The sequence below is a fragment of the Diadema setosum genome, chromosome 21, assembly GCF_964275005.1.
Source record: "Diadema setosum chromosome 21, eeDiaSeto1, whole genome shotgun sequence".
Classification (NCBI taxonomy): Eukaryota; Metazoa; Echinodermata; class Echinoidea; order Diadematoida; family Diadematidae; genus Diadema; species Diadema setosum.
In genome coordinates, this window is record NC_092705.1 from 27,171,057 (window position 1) to 27,181,794 (window position 10,738).

A 10,738-nucleotide genomic window follows, 5' to 3' on the forward strand; every position below is an offset into this window, starting at 1 on the left:
TTGACATTAAAATGGTCAGTTTGTTGGTCAAGTTTGTATTCACCTATGAAGACTTTAGTGGTAAATCGGACCGCCAGTAATCATGAGGAAAGGTTCACGTACCTACATCTATGCCACCATGATTCTCACTGAACTTTATTTCAGATGAGAGAGAGCCCATTGCAGATTGCCATGGAGTACACACTTGTAATAGAATAGGGGCAAGAGAGGGGCTCCGATAGGATGATAGTGGCCTTGGACATTTCCTACAGACACCTGGGAACTTAACTTCTACAGTATGTTTTCCTGCCGCATAAGCATCATTGTTCAAAAAGAAAGTTGTTTGTTTGTGTGTGTGTGTGTTTCCTCGCAGATTTCAGAAGTATTTAAAGGGCTATGCCCATGTTCAGTTCTTTATTTGGAAAATCAGAGAATTTTGTTTTGAGAGTTTGTTCATCATGAGCACCTCACGGAAGAATTGGGGAGTGGCCATTCAGACTTCTTTGATGTTGAATTTTCAGAAACGTGGATAATGTCTTCTTTGATGTTCAAGGGCAATCTGTGGATACAAATATGTATGTACTGCTCTGCTCCACAATATTTGTGAATGTGAGTGTGTATAATTATGCTTGTCTGGGTTGAAAAGAAGTAGCTCTACAAATTCAGCTAATAATTAACTTTTTTTTCACACACATGGCACACTTCCCACAAACATTACACAACTCGGTCCCAGAGGCTCTATTCTCTTCAAAAGTAAATAACACTGTACCTGGGCAATGTAAACAGAGTTGACATTGTCTAAATCTAGTCCAAACCAGGCTCGACAGTTTCCTAAACAAAACATGACCACATGCATGAATAATGTACATGAACACCTGTACATTCATTAAAATGCCACGCATGAAGATTCTAAATTTTGGTGAGCTTTAAAACAAATATGGATTAACAATTTTTTTGTCCAATGACTAATGAGACAAGGATGGGTTTCAGACTGCAAACATTTCTTGTTTGTAATCGCGTTTCTTGAAAAAAAAAAGGAGCAAATCATGTGCAGTTACAACACTCACATGGCTCTCCCAGTCAGCTATGAGCAACTGATTTTCTACACGACAGCTGTATTATCTCACACTGGCCAATCAATCACACATGTAACTCTTGATAGACATGCTCACACACGGACACATATGAGTGCCCCATGGCAAAAGTTCACACAACATCGAGCAAAGCTTGAATTCTTATACATGTATCACGTTCTAAAGATGGATTTGTGTGGACTGCAGATATACATGTACCTCTGGACTACAAATGGCAATTATGTTTTTGAGAATACTTTTTCACAATGATTTTAGTTTGCTTTCAAACAAATTTCATTTGCATCTTACAATCTCTCACGCTCAAACTCTCACATCACTGCAAACGAGTGAGCATTCAGTTTACTCTGCAGCCAACAAACATTCTGATTCACTACATTCTCAGCTTACCAAATGCAAGCATCAAAAGAAAATAAAACTAAACTTACAACAACAACAAATCAAAGATCCCACATCAAGTGGTCATGTATGTGTACTGTGAAGTTCCTCGATGAATGTGTTATTTGGGATAAGAGGGACGACCCTCCCTCCACATGATCTATTTTCACTGGTTCTTTTCAATATTAACTAACACTTGAAAAAGACATTTTTACTCCTGAAATGTACTGGTTGGGTTATGTGTATTGAAATGCTTTAAAGCGCTATGACATCGTCAATAATTATTGACAAGATCATTTACAAGCAGTCTGATCATTCATTTAGGACAACCTAATGAAAAAAACAAACAAATAAAACAAAGCAACAAAGCACTACATTCGTCTTTAGCATTTTCCAGTCCAAAACAACCTTTTGTTTTAATACACAAAATGTACACAAACATGGGTAATTTACAGACATATCACTGTAAGCATTCACACTAGTTTTTTTTTTAGTTTTTTTTTCATTTTGTTTTATAATTCACTCCCTGATGTATGCAAAAGTGGATCTGGAAACAAGAAACTACTGATGTGTTTATAGACATAAATCATGGTACACTTGGGGAGGGGGTTGGGTGGAGAAGCTAGTACAATGTAACATGTACCAGAATGTTGTTTCCTGAATATAGCTGATCTAGTTCAAGTACAATGTAATACTGGTAGTCATTACAACATAGAAATGTAACACTTTCTGCAATATTTAAGTTATCTTTATAATCTTATGTTGCCTCCTAAGCCATATAAAACAAATTCAAACGTTCATGTGGGGATTTGGGATATTGCCCTCTGAAAGCTATGGTGAGGCTGACATTTACCACGACTGTTAATCTGACTCAAACTGGCTATAACTGAACTGAATGTGCACACGAATTATGTCAAACTGTATTTGTACAATGATCCTTTCATGTTCTTGCACATATAGTCCACGAAATGCAAGCATCGTAGAACCACTTTGAGTGTTCAATAACCATGACTCTGTACTGTGTTCATTCCTTGGGTGCCAAGAAGCTGACATGCTATGTGATGGTTTCAAACAGAAAAGCTGCCATAGCATACAATCCATCCTCTGCTGCAACGACTCAATTCCAACCATAGCATTCTCCATATTCCGCAGCAGTTTCTTTCTCTTCAGCAGTTTCTTTCATTCCATGGCCATCTGCAACAGTTAATAAAAGAGAGAATGATACACATTTTTCCATAAAAAGTGCCATATCTTCCTAAACTACTGCAACACATGCAGAGGAAAGGCTACATACACAAAAAGGGTAACATGGCATAAAGTGAATGACTGTCTCAAATATAATTTCAACATGAGATTCTAAAAAAAAAAAAAAAAAAAACCCATGGCAAAAGATCTTAAATGATTTTCAAAGACACTAATCCTCTTACAGAAAACATACAATTATCATAAAAAGACCACTACGTCACATCATATCTTATCACGAATGCATAGAATCATTGAATCAAATGTCTAGATATCTGGGAAATTTCTAGCTACAGGCTGAAGATTCTTACAAAGCATTGCCAAAAAACAAACAACAATTTTTGCTACTGTAAATAAAATAATACTTTGTCATAAAATATTTTGTTTTTTACTCTTTTGTAACAAACGTATGAGCATGCACGTTTACCCAAGACAGCGTGAGCCAGGCAATTCCTTTTCAGTCATTATGTGGGTTGTGGGGCCATCACCTCTACGCTGGAAAATTCCCTGGCAATCCAGACACCGACTCCAAAAATGGCTAGGTTACGCACAAACTCCCTGCAACATTACATATAAGATAAAGAGGAAAGAGGTATAGAGGGTGTGACAAATTCACAGAATAAAATCAATGTTCTCATTTAATGACATATACAATTGTACAGTGAACTCTCATTATAACGATCACGGTTATAACAAAATTCTGTTTACAATGTACAACGAAATAAAAATTCAGGCCGCAACATTATCCTCCCTGTTTTTTATCGTTTCTGAGTTCGGTTATAATTAAATTTCGCTATAATGAAAGAAAACTGCCAGTCCAGAGTTCTTCGTTATCATGGGAGTCCACCATATGTGTCATACCAAGGGAACGCCCTCAAGGTCCGTGGAATACGAAAATCAATTCAAGAATTTCGTTCATGGTTGGCAGTCACAGATTAAAGTCTCCAGTAACTCATCCGAGGCAACCATATTTTATGCAAATCAGATTTGATTTACACTTGGCTTAATAGACTTTGGCTAGCCACTATCTTAATTTGAATTTGAATTGAATTGAATTTGTTTCATTTCCATTTTACATTGCACTGTTGTTTACACATTGACACATAATATTACAGTAATACAAATATCAGCATGAACTGACAGAATATAGGGTACTTATACAAACCGAAATGGGGTGACCCAACTAAAAGCATAGCTTGTAAAATTTGTAGGTCACCATGATGAGTAATATTCATATAAATTATGTACAGAGTAATTGAGAATATAACATATATACAGACTCCTGAAACATATTTACATAACTTGTACATATTTACATCTTAAAGGTAGTAAACATGAATGAGAAAGAGAGGGAGAGAAGGAGAGAACGAGAGAAATAGAGGAAATAAAGTGAGAGCCGAAGGGGGGGGGGGGGGGGGGAGAGGGGGAAGAAAAAGAAAGAAAGCAAGAAAGAGAAAAACTAAATAGTGGAATTAAAATGAATAGGAATTCCACATGAATAATACACAATTAAAGTTGATAGAAGATTACAATTGTACCTTATAGGGTAAAAGTGTCCAGATATCTGGTATAGAATTATAAAGGCTAGTTACATCGTAACATGTTTACTCAGAAGACTTAGTTTTAATTTGTATTGAATGTTTTGAGGCTTATGGTTTGCTGAAGAGAATAGGCTAAAGAATTCCAATATTTTGGTCCAGCAAAAGCAAGTGTATTGTGTTTAAAGTTGGTTCTAATGGATGGCAGGTGGTAAGAAGAAGACTGCCAAGTATAGTAATTGAATTGATTGATTGTAGTAAAATTTGCATTGATTTGCTGACAATGTTATTGAATATTCTGAATGTAATACTCTGTAATCACGCCAGAACTCACGGTTAGAACGGTACTCAATTTCCATCCTATACATGTATTCAAATTATGTAGTTTACAATACATTTTGTATCTATCCAACCAGGCCCGTAAGGCCCCTCAATGAGTAACACAGCCCAGTCACTGTACGTAGCTTCTTCTTCTTCTTCTTCTTTGCTTGAATTCCTCCAGTCAAGAGAACTACTAAAGTTGCAGAGTTGTCTAAAATGTGAGGTCTATGAATGAATAGTCACAAGGTCACAGGATAACAGGATAACAACAGGATAACAATAATAGTACTACACAGCTGTACGTTTGGTATATATGTCGAAAAGAAAGCTCAGAGATAGGTTATGAAACAGAGGGGGGTTTTTCCAGTCAGAGAGGGATATAGTGGAGTTGCTGCAAGATCCAAGAAGAGTGAGTCTGGTAAAGCATTCGGGTGGTGTTGCAGTTTTGGTGAGGTGTGTTTTCCATTGCTTTGGCCACTTGGTGAGGAAGCTTGGTGAGGAAGCGGTGAGGAAGCTTGGTGAGGAAGCAGTTCGCACAGCGTATAGTAAGGGTACTAGGTCTCGCGCAGGGACCTAATGATCGCGCATAGCGTAACTGCGTATAGCAAGCAATGTTACGCGTAGGACTAAGCGCAAAATTTGCCGATACGCCCATGGAATAAACATACCTGACAACCGCTAAACATGAGAAGGAAGCAGGTAAGAAATTTTGATTTCAAACAAATTTTTCACTAAATTTCCAATTTTTTGGAAGAAATTTTTCACTAAATTTCCAATTATTTACCTTATAATTTACCTACCTTAGCTTAAAATCTTTTTTAAGGATGTTGTAGCCAAGACGTGTCGCCTCGCTTGTCTCGTTCGTATGATCGTAGCCTATATAGAATTCGTAATTTGTTTGATCGATCGTTTATAATATTCTACGAAAGCCGAAGCACGTTACAGCCGCAGAGAGGGGCAGACACTTTCACGCATGAAACTACATAGGGCAGCTGCGCGACCTTTACATACCCCGAGAAATTGAAAGCATAAAATTAAGTCCGCCATACAAACGGCGACAGCGCACTACTCCGTCATCGTATCATCAGGAGATTCTGGGAGGTGATTTTTCTGCATTTTCGTGATATTTATTGAGAAATTCAGGTACGATTGTGGAATAATTTTTATCATAAGAGCGTCACAAATTTTCGTGCGCGATATCTTGACCCCTCAACCATACTAACAGCGTCTGATCAGGCTACTCAATAATGAGTAACTCATTTTAATAAAATCTAGACTCTAGAATAAATTACTCGTCCAGCCAGCACATTGTAACTCATTGACATTGTTGCAAATAGAGTTATCTAGCTCTAAAAGAAGGCTTGAATAGCGAATCTAAATAACATTCGCACCAGCAAGGAGAACGTAAACTACAATGGGTAAAACTGACTTTTGCGTAGGCCTTTACACTTTAGCCCGACCTTTTTGCTCAGAAGTGCGAATTTAGTACACACACAGAAATGAGCGTGTCGGACTAGGCAGATCTCTACATGTTGAATCAACGTGGTTGTGTTAATGACATTTCACATATTAATTACACAACATGACGCAAGTTTTACCATAAATCACATGCAATCCTCTTTTAATCAACCTAAGCTCACCTCGTAAACTGATCCTTATAAAGCGCCTTGGCGATGCTCAGAGCATTCGACAGTTTCGAATCTGCCATTTTCGTCCACGTTCTCTCGGCGAGGCACGAGTTATTATGCAATAGACTAGCACCGATCCTGACTACCCAGACTCCGGATGGCGGAGAGAGTTAGGATCATGAACTTTTGATCGAGTGGAATTCAATCAAACTCTGGGGACAGTGCAATGTGTAAGTTGCGGAACGTGCAAGTGCTGAGAACGTGGACCATCATGTACATTCCACATGAATGATACACCAGCAAATTGTATAAAGAGCTACAGGAAAAAAAAAAAAAAAAAAAAAAAAAAAAAAAAAAAAAACACATGGGCTTTGCCCTAGCTCATGCAATGCATTCCCGTACACATATTAAACGCAATTATGTAGTCCATCCAATCCCAAAATTATCCAACATAATATTTCAAATTGGAGGCCTGCCTTCACTCAATTTGATATAAAAGAAGAAAAAAGCAAGAGATAATTAAGCAACAATAACAAAAACCAAGAATAAAAACAAAAACTAAAATATTATCAAATTCAATTGACACTTTGAATTATCGAAACATTACAGTCTGTATCATAATTGAAATTACCCCCCCCCCTCAAAAAAAGAGGATTTACTTTTCCACCAAATGCATAGATCCTATAAAAAAAAAAAACTCCCACTATTAAGAGAAGCATATAAATTCGTCTGAATGTAAAATGTGTATACTACCTCTCTAATACTCACCGCCAACACACACATGAAAATAATATGTTGAACTGTTTTCCAATGAAAACAAGATATGATATATGTGTGCGCGTACAAGAGACCTCTGGGGTCTCGTGCTCATCCAGATACTGCAAATAATATTTTTATACTATGTAAACCCGTACAAATTATATACAAAAACCTAACCTCTTAACAATCTTCATTAAACAAGTTAAAATGGTTTTCGATATAGGATATGGATTTGACGAGGAATGCAAAGAGATGATATAAGTTATCCTATCCATTAAAGGGGCATTCCGGACGATTTTCATAATTTCACAGCATGTAGTACATAAATCAACAGCTCCATGTATAGATCCGTGGAATTTATTGTGGTCCTTGAGCAGAGAAACCAATAAATCGAAAATCTGAAACAAATTACACTGAACAGTGATGATGACACCAGAGCCTCATATATTTCAGAAATGTAGCAGTGTAATTCCATTACAATACCGCTTGCTCAACAAGTTCACCTGTGAAAAATCCATGCATACCTTCTTCTTTTGTTCTGCTTCCTTGAGCCCCAACTCATGCATTCTTATGGTGAGGCTGTCATGTCATCATCCTTGTTCATTGCAATTCATTATAAATTTTGAAAACATTCTCATTACTTATCCCCATCACTATGAATTCTGAAACTCTGTACTCAGTTTGACTAATTTACAGTTGTTCAAATGTAAAAGTCTGAAAATCATCCGGATGTCCCCTTTAATGGGTTGTTTAATCAAACATAATTGATTTAGGCCTACTCCATGCTTCGGGGCTGCGTCTGGGGTGGATGCGAGTTTAAAGGAAGTGGTCCTTTAAAGTTCAGTTATTGCATTTTCCCGTGTTCCAATAATAATAGGGAGCTTTAGATTTTAGACGCGCGGACGTTCAAAGGGAAAAAAACATGGTCTGAGCGTGCGCAGTAGCGCACGTCAAGTTACTGCGCACGCTCAGACCATGTTTTTTCCCCTTTGAACGTCCGCGCGTCTAAAATCTAAAGCTCCCTAATATGTGTATTTATGACGCGATACAGATAATAATACCCATGAATGGCATAAAGATGACACGATTAATCCTACCTTCCGTGGTTTTCCACAAGAAGAAAAAATGACATTTGAAACAGAGAGAGATATATAGAGAAAGAGATCTGCTAGAGAGAGAGAAAAGTTTGCAAATCCAACGTTTGGAAAGCTAGATGATGAGGTTGTACGAGTTTTCGACTTAGCAGTTTTCACGTCGAAATCTAGTCCAGACATCTGCGTATGAGCGTGAATTGTTGAATTTAATGAACGCATGAATGTAAATTCTTCGGATAAGTTGTACCAGGCACGCGAAACTTCTTCAGATGTGGAGTGAAGGAAGAAGGAGATTGGTTGAAAGGATGTCTCTCTCCCGTTGCTATGGTGACCGTAGTCTGCGGAGGAGTGACAGATTGTGAAATTACGTTGTTCGCGAAGAATTTTTGAGACAGTGTGCGCAACCCAGTGGACCAGAGTGACGGCAAACTCGTCATTGCTGGACAGTAATGGAGATGGTCAGCGTCTCAAAACAAGCTGGTGAAAACGGACGAAAACAATTCTTTGTAATTGACCAGTGAGAAAATGAAAGGGTGAATCATATAGTGCTGAGCACTACAACGGTTATCATACTATGAATAATTGATGAGCCACGGATTGTGGAAGTTCTGCAGCAATTTGCAATCATTACACACACACACACACACACACACACACACACACACACACACACACTCACTCACATACTAGTACACAAATTCTTTGGTTTAAAGATCTTCGGAGTGATGGAGGAACACACATATTTTATTTTTTACACCAAAATAAGATAGAATTTCGTCATCCCAAGATTGTCATTGAAAATGCTTTAGGATATAGTAAAAAACTGTTTGCAGTTTTTACTTGTTCCGCTGTTTTGTTTAGCTTCGTTTAGTCGCGTTGTTTTCAGCATAATGCATATTTACATATCTACTTTTTTTTCTACTTCGTTATGATAATTTGTGATTTTAGACCGGAGCTCCCGCGGGATAAGCTGTGAAATTGACCCTTCTTCAATAGCAAAGATAGATCAGAATTCCTTGATGTGATCATCGTAATTGGATTAATTAAGCTGTTGTAGATGAAAGGATAGACTTGCGCTGTGTCGGGGTTAAATGGCTCAAAGGAAAAACACGTTTCATAACAATATACAAAGTTGATTACGTGTCATTTTCATGAGAAGCATTATTTTCTTTTAATCTAAAAGGTTAAAGGGATGGTACAGTATTGGTGGAGATGAGAATTGGGCTTTTAACTTTTTGCGAGATATCAAGAAAACACTTATGATATAGTACAGAGCATACCATTTTAAGAAGAAGTCAAAGTTTATTTTATGAAATTCGGGTTTGGAATGACTGACACAAAGCGATCGTAATAAAGTGTGGGTCCCACACTTTATTAGAATCACTCTTTTTTTTTTGGATGTGTCAGCCATTTCAAAACCAATTTTCATCAAATAAATGTTGAATTCCTCATTGAATTACATGCTCTTTCATAATTATTTCCTAAGAGGTTTCTCATTATCTCACCAAAAAATGTCAGAAACCTGAAATTAGTTCTCAACCAAAACTATACGATTCCTTTAAACGATTCCAGGCCAAAGATTTTACCGCGATCAGAATTATGATCTCTGTAACCGAACAAAAAAAAAGCATTTCAATTCAATTCTATCGTTTCCTTATGTCCACTTTTCATTAACTTTTCAAAGCATTATTGATTGTTCGTATAGTGTTTCATTGGTACTTGTTTGAATCATGAGTGAATTCAATATTTTCATAATTTAGACTGGACACTGTCTTGTATGTATAGCAAGCACAGTTTTTGACATTCAGTCAAACGACAGAATATACTTCACCATAGTTGAATGCATATTTTTCTTTTCTTTTTTTTTTCTTCTTCTCCTTCTTCTTCTTCTTCTTCTTCTTCTCTTTTTGGACCAAAAAATAATTTCTGAGCATTATGCAGAAAACGAATAATCCGTCATAATGAAATGATAAGTGGAATTCTACCTATGTAACAAGTTTGCCTTTGGATCGTTAATGCAACGTTATAAACGTTGCATTAATTTCTCTTAATTATAATTGATTGAATTACGTACAGTCAAATTAACAGCGTTGATTTGATTTCATCTCTTTCCATGTGCCCCATATTCTTTGATAGAGGTGAATTATAAGCGGGTCACAGCCGGGATTCTACTTACTTCAATCTCCTCCACACATTTTCATTATTATGACCACCACGTGATAACATTATCACGTTGTCACTTTTGTAATCTATTATGTCATAGGCAAAGTAGCCAAATAAAACGAATTCAGATCGATGCTGTCAGACCAATGATGGGACACTATGACGAAATGACAGGTGACATGAATCACGTGATAAGCCCATGATAGAAATCAATTATATCACCTTAAATGCCTTTTGGTAATCCCTATTCCAACTTAATCCTTGGCGTAAACATATTCAGCGCCAAAACATGTTAGCCAAACAGTGACAGAGTATAAAAGAGGCGGCGTTATTGGTCATCGACGTTCATGAGACAATTTTTGTTCTTCATGTGCGGAACGCTTCTGAGATGTAAGTGTTTGATTGTTTAGCATTTGTTTTCTTTTATAACTAATTTAAATTTTTAACATGTAGAGAACAAAGCAATACGAATAGAGCGCTGTGAAAAGTTTAAAGTAAAAAAAAAATGGCTGCATTATCTTCATAATTTGAAAGCATTATAGATT